We start from the raw sequence: 23,716 nt of genomic DNA on the forward strand, positions 1-23,716 counted from the left end.
AAAGTGGGATGTACATGACTTTGTAAGATAAATAGAAATAGCTCAGTTCAATTTTCTGAAACCGTATAGTTTTAGAAACTCCGTAAAAACTACCCATGTGCACCCCAAGGGAGACAACATGTTTCATTCTGGAAGGACACGCTTTATTACTTTGACTTCTGAGGGCCACAAGGGGTAAGTTCCACTGTAAGGTCAAACAGATTTTGGGGAGTTTGTAGAAGTCAACAAGGGTGCACTGATATTTGCCAAGGTTTAATGCATTTCCTTTGATTTTTATATTTATTTATTTATTTGATTTCTATAGCTGCCCATCTCAACAAGTGACTCTGGGCGGCTATATGTCCTGAATGGAAACACAGGTGGCATTCTATATGCATATATGATCTGAGGTTAGTCTAAAGCTATATTTATACCACCAATTCCTTAACTTTAATTGTTTTGGGGGATTTTCATGTATTAATGTGTTTTGTGCAAAAATAACATATTGACATAATCTGTAACAATCCTATGCTTAGCATTAGATGGAAGCTTATATAAATTTTGGGTCCATACCCAACTTATTAATTGATCCTTTTCAATCTTTTAGATAAGTATGTAATTAGGAATTAGCTTTAACAAGAAGTTCTCCCTACAGAGAACATTCTTTGAAAATAGTTAACAACCAGTAGCTTTTCTGGTTTCAACTATGAAATTTGATAATCCCTCCCCCCCCCAATTATTTTGCATTCTTTGTTCAATGGACAACTGCAATTATTCTTTCCTACTAATCATAGGTCTACACATTTTAGCTGACCTTGCTTGCTTTATATTTTGGATGCCAGAATAATAACCTTCCAATGCAATCTCTTGCATGGTTAATAGGAAACAAGCCCTACTGCACTCAGTGCAGATTATTTTTCAAGATGTACATTAGACTATGACCTTAATTCCAAACTTCATGCTGCAAGTCCACTGCAGGTGAGTGACAACCTCTGACCTTGGTTTCAGAACTGGGAGAAGATGACTAGAAGCTCAGCTCTAGTTGACGTACACCGAAGTTTTCAGCAGTGCATTATCTAGATAACCAGTACCATGCTTCCTTTCTGGAGCTAAGAGGGAAAGGATGGGACTGGCCTTGGCAGTATGCAGTTCAGACACCTCAAGCTGACACATTCTCTTTAACGTGGAGCTGAAAAGATATTCTTTATTTCTAAGCTAAGCCTTCTGAAGCTCAAAACAACTGCATGATACTTCCAGTGCTCCCCTCTAGCTCCACGTGATCTTTTATCAACAAAAAAGCAAAAATTATTTCCACTTAATTTTACTTTCCTTTTTTCATCAGTACATTTTAAAATGTATTCTAAAATGAGTTTTAAACAACTTGAAACATATATTCTCAAACACTTCACAAAAGTATTATTTTTCTTGATGTCTGTCATGAGTCAAACACTCACACTTAACGTTTTTCTTTCTCTTATGAGCAGACCTGCAATCTGCTGTCAAGATTCTCTTGCCCAACCAGCTTCCAAATCTTATACTGACAGTGTTAAGAAACATTTAATTTGGTGTTCTACAACAAAACAACCTACATCCATAGGGATATGTGATGGATGAAAACTTTTAGTAAAAACTTGTACTTATTACATCTTCATGTAATGTTTAGTCTTGCCCAAACACTGCAGTATTTGTTTGAGTTAGAGTAAACAATCTAGCCATTTATAAGAAGTATCATCAATCAACTGATAGTATAGCTAATTTATGCAGAAATGACCCAAGTCACTGAAAATGATTTTAAAAAACAAACAAGGACAACCACAGCACCTCACAGCAAAGAATCTAGCAACACAGGGCTATCCTGCTCTTACTAAAAACTTACTATGCATGTTAACTAAAAAATGTTAACATGTTAACTGGAATGCTTGTCCTTTTTCTATTTGGTTCAATATAGTATACTTGAATTATAGTTATACACATGTCTATGTTGTGAGTTTCAATTAGCTCAATTGATCAGCTGAAAACTGGAATTTGTTCCCATGGTAGCCTTGCTGCAGTATTTCTTTATCTGGATCTTTATAGCAAAGTGGTGGGAAGAGGGAAGATGACAAATGTGCCATGCAGAAGTAAAATCCAAATTGGCCATCTCAGTGTACTCCACTCAATGAACAAAACCGATGGAGCTTATTCTTTTTCATTAATCAATATTAGCTGTGCATTATTAGCAATATCAATGGATAACCTATAATGCATGTCCAATGTAGGTACACCAGTTATTTCAATCATTTGTTTTGCATCTAATTATTTCTAGGAGTAGGAAATCATTATTTAAATACATCTCACTCATATCTGAAGAATGAATGCCCTTAATCATTCATTTGTTTTAATGCAAATTTAAACTGATATATAAGCAGCACCAAATATATGAATAAATAACACTAAAGAACAATGAGGCTGCAAGGGACCAAGTTTAGCAGCTTAGGGTCTTACTTCAAGGCCAGTTCCTCCATACATTAACTTACATCCACAACTTATATAAACCAATTTGAATCCTGATACCATCCACAAGGAGAATACAAGAAGGAATCCTAAAGATATCAGCCCTATTCAGAAACTTTATCAGCGGCACTAGCCAGTTAATTAGAATATCTTATTTATTTATTTATTAAATTTATACCGCCCATCTCCCCCAATGAGAATAATATCTTAGAAAGACTCATTTATTTATGAAACTTAAATCCAGCCACAATCACAGGATTTTGGTGGCTCACAAAATAAGAATATTGAATAAGCTATAAAAGATAAAGATGCAACAAATAAAACTCCAAACACAGTGCATGGCATCAGGCCCCAAAAGCTCTCCAGAAAAGCTCTGCCTTCAGCTTTTTCCAAGAGGCAGACATGATTGGAGACAGATGAATCTCCAGCTGGAGGTTATTCCAGAGGGCCAGCCCCATCACTGAAAAACACTCCTGGGCTTTGGTCCCCTAATCTGTAGAAAATGGGGGTCAACTGGCTGCTTCTCTTGGCATAACTGAACTGGTAACCAGGTGCCAAGCCATAAATGGCTTTTTTAGATAAAACCCAGCACCAACTGAAGCTTGCACCACCAAACTAAAAGCAACTCTGTCTGGAGCATGTTGCAGTAGTCTAGTTGGGTGGTAATGAGGGCATGAGCCACTGAAGTCAGGTCCTCTTATTCCAAGTAAAAATGCAACTAATGCACCATCTAAAGCTGGGCAAAGCACCCCCTGGACATGGCCTCAACCTGCTGGTCCAGCAGGAGCTGCAAGTCTAGGAGGATTCCCAAGTCAAGGACCTACTCCTTCAAGGGCAGTGCAACCCCATCCACAGACAAAATGGGGGCATAAAGAAACCCTGGTGTACAACAGTACCTCTGTTTTGCTAGGGTTTAGTTTGAGCCTGCTTTCTCCAATGCACAGCCTCCAGCTACCAGGACATGACTTGGATGGCATCTCCAGGGGCAAGGAGGTGTTCACAATTTCCTGGATCAAAGACCTACTGCCTCCCCAGCTGCCCAAAGAACCAGAAGGGGCAAGAATCCAGTCCTCAGGTGGTTAAGGATATCCTAGAGAGCACCCTATGCACTTCCTTGGAGGTAACATACTATAAAGAAACCCAGGCAACCAAGCAAGATGGTGCCTAGTCACCACACAAGTCCTTGTCCAAGTGGAATCCAGACAACAATGAATTTGAGCAACTCTACCAGCAAAGTCCACTGGAGTTGGGCAGCCAATAAAATAAATAAACAAAATAAATTGTCAAGCAAATTGGTCACAGTGGCCAGATGGTAAATCAATAGGATGGCTCTTACCTCTGGAAAAGGGCCACCAAATGACAACCAGCTGATGCAATAAGAAAGGAGCAATAATGGCCCAGAGTAGGCCTGAACCTGGGCACATACCCAACCTAATGCACAGTGAGTTAAACAGAACAAGAAGTATCTTCCTATTCAGAGCACATAAAATCCACTTATAACATAGGCAAGGCATGAGATGAGATAAGTAATATGGGTATGTAAGGTATTCTTTGAAATAATAAAGCAGCTGTATTCTCTATAAAGCTTGTGCTGCTACTTCAAAGCCACACATCCATGCAAACAACCTGCACTTCCACTGGGATTGCCAGTGAAACAATCATGTACATGCAGGTAGAAACAACCAAGGACAACTTTCAAGGAATCATGCAAGCCTTGCATAGGACAGAACTGCTTTAGTACATTTGTGAAGCATTTCTTTCAAATATTTTGCTGAAATCTAGTAAATAACAAAAAAGATTTACAATTTCATTATTTACTAGATCATGCTGCAGCTCAGGAGCAGATTTTCTACAAACAAAAGACCTGGTATATACAAAAGGGCTAGGAAAGATCCTGTTGGAAATCTTGGTCAGCAGCTGTCACTCAACATGGATAGAACTAGACCAGGCAGATGAAGAAGTCTGCTTCAGTGTAGGGCAGCTTCTTCTGTTCCTAAATGGGCAGCCTTCACGGGAAATTATAGAAAGCCAAAAACTTAGTAATAGCTTTCTGATAGCACAGTACATCTTTCTTAAAGTTAGCTTGACTTAATTAGTGTTGGCCTAGTTTACATATAAAGCTAAATCATAATGTGGCTTGTATTTGGCTTAGCTTGATGTGCAAATTCACCCATTATGGGTTAGCACTATGTGTAATCCAGTCCACTAGAGCTTGGTCAATCATTCATTGTTAAATAAATTCTGGCATGGCATTGTGCAGGAATACAGCCAGTACAGCTACATAAGGTAAAGGGCAATGAGGCTTTCCAGCCAATAACCTACAAGCACAAGCTATAAAGACATATCAAATGGAGGGATTTTTGCCAAGAAAATATGAGAAGAGAAAGAAAGAAAAAGGGAAAGTTATGAGAGAAATAAGTATCAGAAATATCCATCTTAGATGAAGAAAATACAGAGATTGGACCCCCCTTAGTATCTAGAACTTTTAGCAGTGTTTTTATATCAAGGAATCGAACTTACATTTATGTGACAAATGAATTCAATTATATTTTAAAAAAGAGCATAGAAAAATCTGCTTAAAAGTTTTATTTAGCTCTCTCAGTTGACAAATTCATCATGCATAATGTTTGCCTCAATGAAGGCCTCTTAAAAAGTGCCAAAATAAATAATATTGCAGACCTTGCTCCAAGAGATTAATGCATCTCTTCAATCAGAATGGTGGGCAAGTTTTTGTCTATATTTAAGTAAATTTATTCAAGAAGTCAGAAAAATTTGGTAAACATATTAGTTTTCTCTTTGCTTTACAAGGCTACTGACAGGTGCTCGGTTAGATGGATCATACTGGAGGGGGGGAGGATGCCCACTCCTCCAGACCTTGCAGCAACTCAAAGAAGTTATCAACTTCTTTTGGGAAAAAAAAGGAACATATTTTTGTTTGAATCAGTCTGAGAAAAATTGGTATGTTAAGAAAGCCTCTGAAGGCAGCACAAAAGTGCCACTTCAACTCTCTTCAGTTTATCATAACTTACTGATATTGGTGGAGCAGCTAAGGTCCTAGTCCTAATCTCCACTCAGCCATGAGCTCATTAGTGGCTTCATTTATGTGAAATATTCTTATAACAACTTTCAAGCAGAACTTCCTTAAGGCAATTTCCAAGATTAGGGTAAAATCATAAAATATATAATTCAAGATGCTAAAAAGAAAAGCAGAAAACATTTTCAAGAAGCAAAAACACCCTCAATACACACCAACCCCTGTTGCACACAGGGATTCTCTTGACTAACAGTGCAGGGCAGTTACAAAGAATGCAAAATAAGTTCTGATACAGCACTTTATTTATTCACTCCAAATTCTTCCCAAGATTCATGGACAGCACTGCTTCACATCCCACCAGGTGCCAGAAAACGCCCTACTGTATATCCCCCTTTTCCATGCCATTCCATTTGCTGGGGAAAATAATTTTGTTCTGCTGTGGGAGAAGAGAATAGATAATGGCTAAGTCTTGCTCTCCTTAAGAAACCAATACTATCCTGTACTGGCTGCTTCTTTCAGGAAGCCTACATTGCATTTTTATTTAAAATAAAATAAAAGTAAAATAAAATAAAATAAAGTAATTTTTTTATTTAAATACAACAACCAAATGCTGTTAAAAAAAGAACTCAAAAGCTTTGAGTTCAGCTTGACTCCTGAGGACTACAGTACACGGCAGTTTTACTGCCAGCTGTACAGAAGACATTTACCATTGCCTTCTTCCAAATTTATTTAACTTCCCAAAGTAGCCTAAAGTCCTAGTCATCCCCAGTGGTCTTCCTTCCAAGTACTAACCAGCAATTTCTAACACTCCTTCACAGAATGAAAAGTGTTGGGGTTATAAACATAATAAACAAGTACTTATTTGGGGAGATGATGCAGACAAGAAGTAACACCTAGGATGTGTTACACATAACACAGTGTCTGCAACCTTCTTATGAGTCTTATTCATGATTTACACACTTGATGACCATGAATACCCAAAGCATGTGTCCTGTGCCTAGCAAAAGAACTATGGATCATCTTTGACCCTGCTTTGAGCTTGCAAGACGGAATTGGACATGAGTAAATTATCTGCAGATGTATCAAAACAGGAAAAATATACACAAAATTATTATATATGTTAAAAAAGAAGACAGAAATAAGCAGTAGTAAATTAATTCTTCATCAGAACTGGCATGTGAGTTAAGATGCTGCATAGCTTCCTACACAAATTAAAATACTTCATATAGCACAGTATTAACAATGATGTACAGAATTATTTGCCTGCTTGATGAAATCATTAAATTCAATTCATTATAACAAACTCAGACATTACAGGAAACTGTCACTTGATAGCTACCTGAAGAACATTATAATCTCACCACAACTTTCGTCATATTCTTCGTTTTGCAGATTTAAAGTTAATTCTCCTCAATCTCCATCTTTTACTGGCTAGTCCTTTCTGCTGCTTCCTTCCTTGTCTAGCTCTCCTGCTAGGTCGCAAGCAAGTACAGTCACTGCCACTTCAGCATCCAATGGAGAAACAACTGCACCTCTAATACCACCCCTCCTCTTCCCATTCCCAGGCCAAGTTCTTCGAGAAACTAGAAAATTTCCCAAGAATCTTTTACAATAAGGAACACACACATTTGGTGAAGATGTACACATTGAAGACAAGAGGGTATTATCAGCCACAAAGTGCTGTATAGCTGAAATGTATACAGACTCATTTGTAATAAATACATGCACACATAAATACATGTTTCCACAGAAGCTCCTGTGAGATCAGGTTACAAACAATACACAATGAAAATACCCAAACAATATATATTTTGATCTGTTAAGGCACAAGACATTGTCTCAAATGTCAGGATTCTGAGGGCTCTCCAGAAATCACACTGGAATGTCATAGAAACATTTTTAGATGGTGCCTTCTACTATACTCAGGATTCTGATACTCTCTGTCCAGTTCACAGGAGTTATATAGTGTCCTGATGTTGTCCTGCAAGTAAAAGGAACTGGAGAAATTAGGGATGGGCAGTGAGTAAGCCCAAGGTTCAAATACAAGCTTAGTCCTTCATTCCTTAAGCAAACTTATTCAGAGGCATATGAAAAAAAATAAGAAACATTCTTAAGCAATTATGAGAAAACAACATGGATAAGAAAATGTCCTATGCTTTGGGATTAACCAGGCAATGTAAATACTGTAGATAAATAAAAAGCAACAATCAGTTCCTTAAGCCCATAAATTCTGCTGCCTGCTCCCTTTAACAGCATCTCCAAAGAGGAACTCCTAGAAATAACTTCCTTGCTACAGAAAACAACACAACCTGCTCCTGCCTTCCATGCGATCCACAGACAGAGAGACATGGAAATCAGCAACGCCAACCTTTGTTTTTACTGACCCTCAACACCATCCTTCCACAGTCAGGGCAAAATATAGCAGTGAGGGAGAAACATCCCCCCCCCTTGTTTTTTTCTCTTAGGCAAGCAGCTTCAAGAGTTTGTCAACTCAAGGCAAGCAGCTGAAACAGAAGGTTTGACATGACACTTTGCAGTTTTTGAAACTACTTGTTTTAACCATATGATTGACATACATGTAAACTGAAGATCCACACTCCTTTCCCCCAAAAGCTATTTAATCTCCAACCATAATTTCTTCAAATTGAAATTAAAATACCCTGAACATTTTCAACTAAGTATTATTCTAGAACCCTTATGAAGCACTAGAAGAAACCGTCAAATATATTTCACATGTTTTAACTAAGCCTCCTTCACACCTTTGACATGAAACCGATCTGGCATCAGGTTTTAGAACTCATTATACATTCTATTTGCATATAACCAATTTCATTTCAAACTTCCTTTGATGTCACACCACTTTTCAAAGACACGGTCCATACAAAGCGCAGCTCCCCCAGTATTGCTTATATTTCTGGGAGGCTTACTTGTATTTCAACCTCTCCTGCCTGTACTAAACTGATTGTAGGAAAGGAAAGCCTTCCCATTGCCACCAAAGAAAAATTTAGCCATATTTTCTTCTGGTAAAACTGGCATATTGGGGGGAGTTTAACTAGTCTACAATTTTTGCTTGCTGCTGCAAGGACAGGGGTTGACTTTTCCTTCAAAACAAATTCTTGCATATTAACAGCAGTGAGCAGCCCACCACTACTTGAAAGAGTGCAGTGGCATTCAAAGCAGGAAGAGCATAAATTTGTGAACTCTGATAAAGCAGCATTCTGGAAAGGAAGAATATTTCACCGCTGAAAATTAAACAATTCCTATACATGTCTACTTACAATGGCACTCCTTCCCAGGGTAGTGTGCCTAATTCTGCAGCTAGAGCACTTTAAAAGATGAGATTCTGGCTAATGGTACAGTGAGGAATACTAAACAGATTTTTAAAATTTAAAATTCTTTCTTGAACCACTGGCACCTTCAAAATCATTCTCTATGTAAGAAAAGAAAAGTGTTTTCTGGGATCATTTTGGGTTCAGTACTGGCTGTCATGATCCCAAATCTTCCTTCAGTATTATAATAATTACTTTTAAACTCTACCATTATTCTTAATGATTTTACTCCATAGATACATTTCTCTTAGAGCAGGGTCAAGTCATTATCTACTTGGCTGTTTCTAGAGAAAATACCTCAAAATTGTGTTTCTAACAGCTCATATCACATACACACACAGAAATACACACACCCCTTTTTAAGAACAGTTTAAAGCTTCATCCTTTCATTCTGGTGCTAGCTCCAAGTTCATCTTCCAACAAAACATAAAACTAGGTAACAAGACTGTTCCCTCTGCCTCTTATATACCATTTTAAAGACATCGGTCTCCCTGCCTTGTTATCCCTTCCCCAAATCCCCTAGATAGAGCTGCCCCACCACACTGGGAAATCATTCGATCTCACTATATACCTTTCAAAGACAGGAGACCCATCAATAAAGGAAAACAAAAATGGACAGCCAAGAAATAAGCTCAAACCCTAATTGCTCAGCCTCCCATAGATTCGGTTCCTGCCTTGGCCCGGATTGTTTGAAGAAAAAAAAAAAAGGATTTTCCCCCCGGCGATGTTGTAAAAGTTAATGGGTTTGTTACATAACTTTAGACCTAAAGGTAATCCCAGGGAGCAGAGCAGAAGCGGGGCCCTTAATATATCCTAGTGAGACACCGGGGAGTCGTAGTCGAGGCTCAGCCCACCTGCCACCGGGGGCCATTTCCTCCCTGCTCTCTGGCCGCCGGGTGGTGGGAGGGGGAGTGAGATGGGAGCAGCCCGGGGGGTCCATCAGCTCAGGCTGAGGACGACCTGACGGGCCACGGCACCCTTCGAGAACTGGGGATCTTCAGCGCCAAGACACCAATCCCGGAGGGAGAGGAAACAGAGAAGCAGCCAGTCCAACCGCTTACCAACCCACCATGACACGAGGAGAGGCGGACCGACATGAGGCGCAGCAGGGGACGGGGGCGCCCCCCGAGCTGGAGGGCTCCACGCTTAAAACCTCGACTCTCCGTCCTCCGCGGCCCAGGGGCCAGCACCAGCCGGATCCTGGCAGAAAGTTCCCGGGGCCGCCCGTTGAAGCCAGCGCGCCGGCTCGTAGGAGGGGGCGTCCCGCAAAAGCCGCGCCCCCTCCGCTTCCTTTCCCCCGGCCACCCACCCCCTTCCCCAGCCGCGGCGGCGGTGGCACCTGTTCCCATCACCCGCCCGCGCCCCGCAAGTTCCCCGTCGCAGCGCCCTCCCCGCCCCACCACGCGAGCGTTCAAGGCTGGCGGCGGGCGGAGCCCCATCGCGCTGCCGGCCGGTGCGGACTGACTGACGGGCTGGCCAAGTCCCTGGCTCACTCACCGGGGCGCTCGCGGGTTGCTCCGTCGTCGTGGCTCCCACCGCCACCTCCGTTTGACTTCGTGGGGCCCACCCAGGGTAGGTGAAGGCCCCAGCCGGGCTAGAATCCGGCGGCTGGAACGCCCCGGGGCGCCCGAGTCCCGGGCTCCACGCTGCTGCGTCAGCAGCAGCAGCAACAGCAGCGCCGCTGCCTCCTCCTCCGCGTCGCCGCCCGGCTACAGGATGGGGACAGGAGGCGCGCCCCCTTCTGGGGCCCGCGCGCGCAAGGCCGGAGGGGGCGGTGGCGGCTGCTCGGCCGCGGGGAAAGGCTCCTGCCCTGTGCCGCTGTGCCCTCACCTCCCCTGTTCCGTCGCCCTCGCCGCCGCCGCCTCCAACGCCGCCGCTGTGCTCTAACTCCCCCGAAGGCGGCAGCGGCAGCATCGAGCCCCAGCTCCGCTCCGTCCTCCCTTCCTGCTTCCTCGTCGGCAGCCAATCATGGCGCTCTCCTCGGCTGTCCGCTCTGCCGTGCCCGCCAATCAAACGGCATCTTGCCCGCCCCCGCTAACCAATCTCCGCACCAGCCACCAGGTCCCAGCACAGGCAGGCGGCTCCCTGCGGACACGGACACGGCCGCCCAGCGCGGGGGAGGGGCGCCCCCACGCGAGCGGCGGCAGCGGCGGCAGCCGCAGCTGCAGCCGCCTCTGCGCCGGCCCCGCCCCCCGCCTAACCTGTCTTCCCGCAGCCCCGCTGTGCGCCCCCCAGTCAGTCCCCATCTGCTTCTCCCATCCTCCCCTGGACCTGAGTGGGGAGGCGATGCCTTCGGCCCGTCCTCGAAACTGAAGCCCTCTCGCCGTCTCTTTCTCTCCCCCTCCCGCCCCCCAGCTCCAGCCCCGCGTTCAGCATCTGCTCCGTTGCCATCGCCAGAGGAAAGCCTCGACGAAGTTTTTTCAGCTCGGTTTTTAGCGGGTCCCAGCCCTCCCGCCTTCGGTCCTCTGGGGCCTTTCTTGCAGCCATCGTCGTTCGATTTCGCAACGGATCTAGGGGTTCCCCGGGTTGGTTTCCTTTCTTCCCTGAGAGATCGCTTTCTTCGGTGCCCATCCCCTCAGGTCATCGGCTCCAGTTCCCATCTCCCTCCAACAATTTGTGCCCATGGTGCGATTCTTTGTGGTTGCTAGCTAGCTGTCTTGCACCCTTGCTACAGGTGGAAATGTCCGCAGCTACCCAACCTGACTTTAACGTTTTCAGAATGTGGTCACTTGATGTTATTCAGTTTCCAAGCCACCTGGGGAGCCATTAAGTCATCATCCTCATCTCCAAAAATGTTGGTCTTGTTTGAAAGGGGGGGGGGGGGAACCAACATTCCAGCCGGCCCTTCTTTTGGCCTTCCTTTGACCATTCTTGCGCTTCTCTGAAACTACTGGGCGACTTTACTTTGCTACTTAATATTGCAAGATGAAGTCCATTGTAAAATTATTCCTGATTGTTTTACAAATCATGGGTTTTTCACCCATCCCCTCTTTAGCTCAAGATGACATTACTTCCATGTGACAAAATGTTTCTTCTCGCCTTCTGTTCTGTCCACGTTTATTTGTTTTTTTTCTTTCATTTTTGATGATGGGGCATCAGAATTAATTACGGGCTCATGGCTGTATGACTCAATTTGGGGCATCAAAGCTCTTTGAGATGGCAGAATCATCTCTTGCAGGCTGTGGGCTACTGTAAATGGTTTGCAAATCATAACCTTACTGTAATGTGTTCTGTTGGATTTTCATTCAGGTCCGCTTGCAACATACCATCCCCTTGAGATCTTACAAGCCCTCTACCTGAATTCTAATATATATTAGGTCAGCTGATCTATCTGATTGACCCAAACAGTAATTAAAGGGCTGCAGCACTATGAACATATAGGTAGAAAAAAAACAGCCTGGTTTTCCTCTATGTAGATAAAATTCCAAATCAAGCTGTAAATGCAAGGGGGTTGCAAGTCCGTATTGTGGTATCACTCCAACCCTTGACGCACTCTGCATCTGTGGCTTAAAAGTGTTTTGCCAGAGGTAGCCTGAAGTTCTCATGCTCAATGGCATGATCTGTTGAAAAGCAAAGTAGATACGCTATTCCTGCTTGGAATAGTTAGAAAAGGAACAGACTCATCACCCAGTGAAGTTTATCCCCACTGCCTTTCCCATTTGTGTGCCCTCCAGTGTTGTTTTTGGCAGACAGAGAGAAGGTATGACATCTTAGGGTTTATTATTTCAAATAATAAGTGCAGTTAGGGCATAAACAGTGCTTAGGTTTTATTATTTCAAATAATAATACTTTTATAGTCACAGAAAGGCCTTGTCCTACAATTCCCATCTTCTCTGCTAGTTGTTTTTGGCAGACAGGGAGTTTATTATTTCAACCAGGTTAGGGTTGTTATTGCTAGCAGAGAAGATGGGAATTGTAGTGCAAGGCCTTTCTGTGACTATTTCTCTGTGCACAAGCGCAAAGGCTTGCTCCCCTTTGTATCCCAGTGCCCTGTGAAAGAGTGAGTTGGCTGGTGTTGGTAGGAAGGCCTCTTTCTATGGGAGCTGCTCTTTATCTTTGAGAAGATGTTTGATGGGGAGTGCCAGTGCGGGCACTGTTTATTATTTCATCACACAACAGCTGTGCCAGCATGCACAGAAACCTACTGCAAAAGTATACTTCAAAAGTTATCATTGGCACCAGGTTAGGGTTCAGAAATAACCCTAACCTGGTTATTATTTGAAATAATAAACCCTAAGTCCTGTTCATACCCTAACCGCACTTATTATTTGAAAGAATAAACCCTAAGTCCTGTTTCCCAATTTCAGATTCAGAAAACACAACATAAATGAGATATTTTCATTTCAAATAAAAGAACACGCCACAGAAAGAATTGGAAGCCCACAATTTTGCCATTGTTGATAGGAACTATGATCTGTGTTAGCTCAAAGTGTATGGCACAACATAAATGGTAATAATATTTGAGTCAGTTGGAGTTGGGAAGCATCAAAATCAAATGAATGAATACAAACATTTGTTTCACATCTATCTTTTTATTTACAACTACATAATACTTCTTAGTTTCATTTTGTTTCGGATCTTACTACAATATCTGGGTTCACGTATTATGGTAAGTCGTTTAGTTTGCTTGTTTGTGGCTTAGCATGTTTTGTGAAGCCAGCCTATTGTAGATAATTTAGTAAACCACAGTTAAACAAACCATGGCTAACAAAATATGTCCACTTTCTCCTTTACCCACTCATCACTACTCATTTGTTAATCACCTGATTTAATAGAAAGCAATTCCTATGGTGGTTCTTTAGGACAAGAAATGTTCCCTTCCAATGTAGAAGAAGCCCTTGACTGTAGCTCCTAGGAATCTCTAAAAGGTATTATCATCAAAATGTGATAACTAATATAAGAGTAGATTATTTATTTATTTATACTTACAACCAGACCTAATTCTGAGGTAACCTAGTGATGAATCAAATCAACTGTTTTCATTTAATTAAGTTTACTATAAATGAAATAAAATTAGTTTTTGTCCTGGCCTGACCCACTATTTTTTTTAACATTGTCAAATGTGGCTCTCAGCCCAGAAAAATGGTGCATCCATTTGGATTTGCAAAGTCATGTATAGGTTATAGAGCAGCACAGCAATCTGGATCTGAAAGGCAAAATGTGATTATGGCCCTGTAGCACTTGAGCAGAACACCCTAAACCCATGCATCTTTTTCTGGGATTGTACAGCAACTGGAAAAGGTAGCTGGGTGAGCCCAGGAAAAGCTGCAGTTGTTTTAAGGTGTTTCTGGCAGGTGCTACATGTGCGCGCACACACTGAGTTTGCTCTGTGAATCTGGACCTGAATCTGAATGAGTTGTCTCATGATCCAGTATTTACAGCCTAAGTGTTTCCTCCAGGGCAGGCTGTTGTTTTTAGCTTCTCAGATGTCATAGAGTAATATTATAGCTACCACCTCTTAGATGTTAGAAAAATTACCTTTAGCTGTGTAAAGTTTGTATGAATAATTCAAATTCAGCTTAATTTTCCCTAGGTGATCTGTTTCCAATTAGAAAACAGTGCTTTACAGCACTGTGCGGGATTTCCTTTCTTTTACTTCTTTTATATATTATTCTAATCAGTGGTGTTTTAAAGCATGGCAGGCCATTTGTCCATGAAGATAAATTCATCCAAAATGAATGATCTTGAACATACACCTAAAACAATGTGGCTTTGAATTGTCCTGCATGTTTGGCAGGAAAAGTGAGGTAGATTTTGGTATGAAAAGTTAGAGCAACAACAAAGCTAGTTTTTCTCTGTAATTTTATTTCTGGGGAAAATGTTCTTAAATTGGAGCACAATCTCTGACACCTTAAAATGAAGCAGCTATCAGTGCTGGATTCTTTAAAAATAATAAAAATAATTTAGAGGGCATCTTCTGCTTCAGAATTCTCTTAGATGCATCATTTTCCCTCTTCTGTCATCCTTCCTTGCCTGCAAAAATAGCTTTTTGAAATTGTAATCTGTTCAACTAATAAAGGTACAATAACAAAAAGAGAAAGCAGTTTTGTTGTCTATTGCTGATCCACACTTCACATTAAACCATGCTTTGTTTTAACCATGGATTCTTGCTAAAGCCACAGTTGACTGGATGCACATACTGCACTAAAGCATAAACTATGGTTAAAAATCACAGTACCTAATTTGGGGAGGAATTAAGATGGCTACATGTGCACATCTTCTTGTTGAACACTCCTAAAGACTTACCATGATTTTATTTTTAATCCCCCCTTCCTCTCCCTTTCTTTCTCTGGTATGTTGACGTTTTAGAAGATCAGTGGCTTTTATTCATATTTGTATTTTAGTATGTTTATTTTTAAAATTTTATTTACTTTTATCAACTTCTACTGACCGTTACTTGGTCTAAGTGGCTATTTTAAGTGTTTTACAGATTTCACCAAGCCTCAAAGGAAATGGGCAACAACAACAACAAAAAAGAATACCAACAAGATGAAGATTAAAAGAACAAATCTAAGAAACAAGGAAGAGCTCTGATCTGCAGGTGATCTCCAGAGACTCAAACGACTTAAGGTAGTGGATTTATTGCAGCCAAAAGCCTTAATAAGTGAGCCACAACCTTTTATACTGCCTGTCAGTAATAATTATATTGTGTTGGATTGGGAAAGAGAAGAACTGCTTTATCTAGAGGATGGGTTCGAAAAAGAGAAGGAAGGGGCTGCAGGAGGCCATATGCCCTGCTGAGACCCAGAGCTGGATTTGGTGGCTAAAAACTGTTTATTAATCGATCAAACAGTTATTTCAATTTCTGATCAAAATAACATCTGGTTCACACATCCTACTAAGCAAAACCTGAGTTAACAACATTATCACAATGTGAAAATCCAGTTAGAGAAAGATAATTCAAAAGCCCTAAATATTCCAAAGTGGCTATAAATCAACCATTTTTAAAAAGTTCAGCTGGTCAACAGGTTATCCAGGGTGGCATTGACAGTACAGTATTATCTAGGGATCAGCTCCTATGCTTCAAAGTTAGAGCAAATCAAATACCAGTACAGGAATTTGAATTCACACAACTCATTTTTTTCAGGAAACAATAACTGGAAAATTCTCACATTTATTTCTGTAACATTTTGCGTGCTTCATCACCTTTCGATTAAAAGTGAAACACCAGAAAACCAAAGTACCTATTTTGTTGAATCTGTAGTATTAAAAAGTCTGGGGAATGGCTTTAGTTGGAAACTTTGCACAACAACAAATACTGTAGTTTGAAAAATTCTACAGTAAAGGCCAAACGTAGTTAAATTTGGTCATCATGATTTTTTAAAGTAATTTTTCCCAATACATTACCTCTATAAAAATGCTGTTTTGAATAGGATGTTGAAATGCTATTTCTCCTCAAGATTTCATGCATGTGAATGTATGTCTGCTGACAATTAGTATTCCTTTATAATTTGCTCTTGGTTTGGTTTTTCTCAACTGTGTATTGTTCCTGTTCTTTCTTTTAGTTTTTGTTTCTTCATTTAATACATAAGAAAAATATTATAGACCAAATGGTTTCAGTACAACAGATTAGTTAATTTTTTCTAAAACATCAAATAGTGAAATAGAATTCCATGAGCAATATGGATAAGAAATTTAATTTTATATGGTTTAATGCCTCAATCTAAAGTTTGGGCTCATACATGTGATTGGGGCATCCCCCATTTAAAGTGCTATGTACACTTTAGACTAGAGATATTGTTAAAATGTATTAATAATTTTTATGGAAAAAACAAAGTGTGAACAAACAAGCAAAAAGAAGAAAGAAGAAAAAGACTAAAATTAATTGGTACAGAAATGTAATATATATTAGTGGACAAAGGAATTACCAAAATTGTATAGTTAGTGCACAGTGTATCTTTAATTGAAAATTAACCATGGAAAACATTAAATTACATTTAGGTACATTAAATCATTTTAACAATGTAAGTAAGAATTTAAATCTCTGAGCTAAATGCCAAAATTTGTAGTTTAAAAATACAAAAAAGGGGAAAAAACTGCTAAAAGATTACTGTATGGATAAATATTGGTTTTCAATTTCCCCACTATCATACTCTGACTAATGTACAATATTTAAAGTCAGAATACACTTTAGACTGGATATATTTATTGTGCTCCCTGAAGGAGAGAAAAAAGACATCTTTATAATACAAGGAGAACTGAATATATTTTGAAATACTGGGATATATAAAACTCATGTTTTACTGAAAATGCTTGTGTAAGTAAACTATTTTCAGTGGTTATGATACCATGCCATCAGGAAGATCTTGCATTTCACAGTTTATAGAAATGTAACTCGTTCTTAACTTTTTACAAGTTATATTAAGCCATGCTCTGTTTCAACTATGATGTGCAGAATAAGCCACAGTAGCTGAGCTCACATTCTACCAAGTTGTAAACCATACCTACAGACCACAAATGGTTGGGTCCACACTTCATGTTAAGCCAAAACCAAACAAACTGCATTATGATGAAGCATAACACGTGAACTCAGATTCAGAAAGTGTACTAAGCCATAATGCAATTTGCTTAGTACAATGAGTGAATCCAGCCGATTATGATTTATTCAATATACCCCAATTGACAAAATAATGGCTTGGTGTGAAATGTGAACCTAATCAATGCTGGTTTATTTTGTAAACCATGATTAATAGAGTCATATATGAACTTGGCCATTTTTGATTTATTCAAACTTTGGTTAATTTTAGTCACACAGTATGGAACTATCCCTCGAATTAGATCCTGCTGGTTTTCCATAGTGAGGGCGGGCTCTTCCCCAAAATAATGCCATTGCACCATCAAAGATCTGCAGGATCAGCCTGAAAGCAAGTAACAAGCAGTAATACTAACCTCAATAAATTGTATGGAATCCCTTCCTATACACTCTTTGCAAAGATGAGGACATTTTTGTCTTCCAGGAACTGGCTTGTGCTTTCCTGGGGAATGGAAGTTAGAACCTGATAAGGTGTGGATCAGCCAAGTGACACTGAAAAACAAAGGGACTTTTGCCAGGTGCTCCCCCTTCTTCACTAAAAATTCAGGCAACGATCCACCTCCCTGTTGTCTAAATTGATACCTAGACACATTCCTCCTGCATTTCACCTGTATGTAACTATTTACGATACCTGGATTTCACCACCAGCTTTGACAGCTTCCTAGTCAGTTTAGGAGAATGTGTAGTTACAGCTCTAGCTCTAGAGTGCAAAATCTACATGTAAAACTGTAGCGCGTGTATAAAATACAGCTTTCTCTGCCCTAACAGACACTTGCAAGAGCTTGATCCTTAAGCTTCTAATTTATACAAGGCTCAGCCATTCATACACAATGCTATTTTGTGTATGTACTCTATATAACCTTTATAGGTGGCAAGTGGTCTCCATGTATGCAAAGGGATCAGTGCAGTGGGAAAGATGGGAGCAGGAAATCTGTGTGATAATTAACCATTGTGCAATGGCCCCTGCACTTAGAAACTCTATGGGCCTTCTCTTTATTTGTGGTGCTCTGGAAGTCCATTAACCACCTGAGAGTTTTGCTGAGGAAGGGTTGACAGGTTTGGGGTCCATCTGGCTAATATTGCTTGTTGTCTTTTGTTTCATCTTCCTTATTACTGCACATTATTCTGTATCCTTGGGGTTGAGGAGTGGGGGCAGATATGTGCAGTTGCATCTCTATACTCAGTCCACCCAAACCTTTCTGATATCCTGTATGAAGGGGAAACCCTGAGAAATCGTTGTGGAATGATGAAGACCAAGTAGAGTCCCTCTTCCCTCCCCAAAGCCTCATGCAATAAGGCACCTGTCTTAGATGTTTGCAGGTGCTGCACAAGATAATATTATTCTAACTAATGCAAATAAAATGGAATAATTACTTTCTGTGATTTGGAAATTATACTTCTATTGATGCAGCCTAAAATTGCATTTATCTTTGTTGCACTCACATCACACAGTTGGCTCGTATTCAGTCTGCAATCAATGACTATTCCAAGCTATTTTCCACAAGTAGGATTACCAGGCCAGATATTCTTCATTCTATATCTGTGCATTTGATTTTTCCCTCCTATACAGAATGTTGCTCTTATCTCAGTTTCTTTCAGCCCATTTCTATGACCTATCATGATTGTTTTGAATTCTGGGTTATTAGCCATCTTACCCAATTTTGTATGATCTACAAATCTGATAAGCATTCCTTCCAGCATTTCACCCAAATAATTTCTGTAATGTAAATACTGCAAAGTAAGGGAGTCATTGTATCCTTGAGGCACCTCACTCAACATTGCACCTCTCTCCAATTTGAGGAGGGTTCATTGAAAAACTCTCTTTGAGTGTGATTTTTTGAGCCAGCTGTATATCCACTTAATTGTCATGCCATCTAGATCACACTTAGCTTGCTAATAAATATGTCATGGCATACTTTGTCAAATGCTTTGATGAACTCAAATTATGTCTACTATATTCCCACAATTTATTAAGGTAGATACCCAACCAAAAATAAGGTAACATTAATTGATAAGATTTGTTCTTGACAAATCCTCTGCTAATTACTGCAATGAATTCAAGAGACACAGACTGATCCTTTTCTGATCTACTCTAGAACCTTCCCAGATATCAGCATCAGACCAGTCTGTAGTTTGCTGGATTCTTTTTCCCCTTTCTTTTTAAACATCTGTTTCTTCCTAGCAGTTTTTGATGATTTCTCAGAGATAATACAGGAAGGTACAGCCAGACCATCAGCTGTCTAGTACCTTAGGATACAGTTCATCTGATACTGCAGATTTAAACTCATTCAAAATAAAGAACTATTTGCCAATTATGTTTCTATTATTTTCAAGCTTCATTCCTTCTCCTCCATCCCACTTTTCACAATTTCCTGATGGAACACATTTCTGTTGGAGAAACTGAATAAAATAGAAGTTGATTAACTCTCCCTTTTGTTATCTGTTAAGCCATTTGCTGTCTTCACTGACCAGACAGTATACAGATTGTCTTTTCCTTTTATTTTGACCATATGTAAATAAGTTCTTATTGTTATTCTTAGCATCCTTCATTAATTTAAGCTCATTCTGAGTTTTTGCTTTTCTGACACCTGTTCTGGAGTTGCAGGCTACCTAACTACTTTTCCTTTATGATTTGGCCCTCTTTCCATTTCCTATGTACTGTATGCCCATTTTTTCCCAGATCTTAACTAAACTTTTTGTGCAACCATGCTGGATTCTTCAGCTGTCTTCATTTTTCCCCCGCACTGAAACTGGTTGCAATTGTGCTCTTAGTATTTCCTTCTTTAGGAACGCCCACTCCTCTTGCGCATCTTTTCTTTTTGCTTCTATTTTTATTTCTGAGTTTCTTAAGATCTGCTATTTTGAAGTCCAAGACACATACTGTATTTGATTATGTTCAGTTTTACTTTCCTTTAAAATCAAGAATTCTAGCATTTCATTCCCCCCTCTAATGTACTTTTGGCTTCCATAATTAATTGATTGTGAAGGATAGCTGATCCTTGTATATCTTCCACTATCCTCCAATAGTGAAAAGTATCATCAAGAAAGGCAGGAATTTCCTGGGAGAACCATGTCTTGGCCCTCTTCCAACAAATGTTTGGGGTAAAGTTTCCCATCATTACAACTTCATATCTTTTTGAAAGAACTGCAATTTGCTTTTGCACATTCTCTTCTTAGTAGATGGGCAATAGTAGATAGCAGTGACAGTACTGCTGTTATTTGTTCTTCAATCTACCTATTTTAATCCAGATGCTCTCAACAGCACTGCCAGATTCGTTCTTTGGATTTCCAAGCAGGAATGGAAATAGTTAATACACAGTGCAACTTCTCTTCTCTTCCCTTTCTCTTACTTCTGCTCCTTTCGAAAATGCTTATTCCAGTCATCTCTCTCAGACCTCTCACCACTACAGTATCTCTCTTTTATATGTATTAAATCATAGTTTCTGTACTAAGAGCTCAAGCTCATGTTGTTTATTTCCCATACTCTGAACATGAGTAGTATAGAGAATGAAGGTCATGAACATTATGAGTCAATATTTGTTCTGATTTCTTTTTAAGTGGTTCAAGGGGCCCCATTGGAGCAACACTCCCACTTTCTACAGTGCACATATTTTTCTCTGGCACCCACCCCCGTAGTCCTAGCACCACTTGCCCCAACAGATGACTATGCTTCTCCATGGGCCTTGGCAGTAGAAAATAAATTAGCCACCCTTGGCCTATCTAAAGAACAGCTAATCTCTGCTGGCTATGATGGAGCCAAAATGAGAATATATCAAAGGCTGGAAGATGTAGAATTACAAACAGAAATTAGCTCCCTAACATGGAGCTCCAGAATGTGCATCACCATGAACACCTGGAAACTATCTGAGCACATTAACTCTTCCCAGCCTAAGGAAAGAAATCTTCAGAGCTACACATAATGTATTATCTTATGCCCTTCTTAATGCAGATATAATAAAACACCTACAAATGAAAGACTATGTCCGTGCAATTCTGGAGAAACGGTCAAGCGTGTCCTCCTCTATTGCAATTACTATAGAGATCTCTGAAAGTACCGTATAGCACCAATCCTCCAGCAACTCCCAGGTAAAACAGGTAAGTTTAATACTAAACTATTATTATCAGACCCCAACCAAGACATAACAAGGAAAGTTGCCACCTATTGCTGGTTGGCGGTGAAGTAATGATGTCAGCTGGCCCCCTCAAATAATTTTAATTTTGCTCTGTAATTTATTATTTTAAATTTAAATTTTATGATCTATGGTTATAATAAAAGTATTTGATTTGATCTGGTGTCCTTACATCAGGATTTTCATCCCACCCTCCATAGGATTCAGCCCTCCTAATCAAACTTGCCATGCTTCAGCCAAACACATTTTTTCCAGTGCTTGTGAGGTACAACTCATCTTGTGCCAGCAATCCATCATCTAACTAGCTCAGATTATGGTCCATGAAACCAAGTATCTCCCATCAACACCAACTTTATTTATTTACTTACAGGACTCACACGTCCGCCTGTCTCATATAATGATCTAGGTGGCTCACAATAGTCCAATAAAACATGGTTAAAAACAAAAATACCCTTACCCCCAGGCACCTTGCATATTTCTCTTTCCCTTTCTGGTTTTCTACCATGGACTGGAATGATGGATGAGAAAATCATCAGAGTCCCCAGGGTCTTGAATTTCCTTCAAGTTTAAACTCTGTAGTGATACAGTTGCAGTTGTCCCCACATGTATTAATGGAAAGCAGTATTCAACAACTGCAGTTCACAAGCCCCTTAGGAGCTCACTATCCCCCAGTGGAATGAGTGTGAAATGTGAGCTGGGAGGCAGGGTTATGGCAGTCAATGAAAAAACAAAGTGCAGGAAAGATTGTTATTACTTGTTAGGTTTATATTGTGCCTTTGTTCAGATGCTCAAGACAGCATACATAGCACTCCACTACCTCCTCTGATTTCCCACCACAGTGCACTAGAACATGTATTCTATCCAATATGGAGGCATGGGACAGAAAACAGAAGCTAGTTTCCTGAGGCTGTAGAGCAGCTGGACTTTTTTGGTGGTTGCAACACATGCATGCTGGTTTGCAGCTGATGCAGTGTGCTTGATGGAGCCAGTCTAGGGGCAGATGTGGGAAAGATTTTTGCATGGTAGGGCCCATTTTATTATGCCATAAAGTACCTTGTTTGGCTTGGGTTTCTAGTGATGTGTGAACCCAGCCACCATGGTTTTAAATCACTGATGATAGTTTAATTTTATGTGATCCTGGCTACTGTGACCTGATTGGCTTCATACGGCAGCTTTGATTAATCATGATTTGTCAGCTAGGTTCAAACATCATGGTAAATAAATCATAACACTATGGCTTACAAAGCATAACTGCTGCATCCACACAGTTTACTAAGCTAAAACAAAAACAAAAAGGCCACTTTATGGCTTTGCTGAGTGTATGAAGTCAGTGTGCACTTATTGATCAAAGAATTTAACTAAAGTTGAGTACTGATGAGCTAGCACACTATAAGGTCCAGAAGTTGAACATAGTAGAGTATGATCGCTATTTCTCAGGTATTTCTGTGAGACGTTCGTATTTAAAACACATTTGAAGGCGATAAGAGAACGTGACTTTATCCTAACACTGTCATTTGTTTCAATCCCAACCTATTAAGTGAGCCCCAATTGGCTGGGGTAACAAAATAACAGATATATTAATCCAGCCCCTCTCTGGTATGTTTCTCCCTGGAATAATAAATCTTCATACACGTCCTGTTAAGATTTGTTTATGGGAACAACATTTCTTAATCTACCTAGGAAGCATCTGATCATTTGTGCACAAATTCTGAAAATAAATAAAATATTACATCCTTTTAGTTGGGGTTCTTCAGGCTTAGGGAGGTAAATACTAAAGTAGCGATTATTTTTTGCAAATGGGATTTTGTCTGCAAAAAAACTTTGTTCCTCTTTGCTTGAAAGTTCCATTCCTATCTCTACAGAGGTATTAAATGAACATGTCTAGCTTGTTTTGCTTAGTTTTCAAATATTACTCTAATTTCCAGGAATATCATAAATTATTTTAATTGCTTGGGTTGGGTTTCGGCAAGGAAAACAGTACATATGCTCCGTGTTGATCTGGAGCGAAGAGATCTTCAAGGAATATGAACTGGGCAGTGTAGCAGAAAGTGGTGCTGATGAAATCACGGGTACATGAAGCCCTCAGCTTCTTCCTTGGTCAATATTATAGCTCAGTGCTAGACAACAGCAGGACGCTAGCAGGCACATCTTCTGATCATGTATGTCTATGTCTTAGACCTTGATTTTGCTTACATTATGCCACAAACTAAGATAGGAA

General features: G+C 40.2%; 1 protein-coding gene across 1 annotated transcript in view; it reads right to left on the reverse strand.

Annotated features, from left to right (window-relative positions):
* BAHD1 (bromo adjacent homology domain containing 1) overlaps window positions 1–10,754 on the reverse strand; it is a 70,382-nt gene extending 59,628 nt beyond the window's left edge. The window contains exon 1 of the mRNA XM_063289961.1: window positions 10,333–10,754. The gene's annotated coding sequence lies outside the window, so the exon portion shown is untranslated. The remainder of the gene's footprint in view (window positions 1–10,332) is intronic.
* Window positions 10,755–23,716: the final 12,962 nt, after the last annotated feature.

Source organism: Candoia aspera, chromosome 1, assembly GCF_035149785.1.
Source record: "Candoia aspera isolate rCanAsp1 chromosome 1, rCanAsp1.hap2, whole genome shotgun sequence".
Lineage (NCBI taxonomy): Eukaryota > Metazoa > Chordata > Lepidosauria > Squamata > Boidae > Candoia > Candoia aspera.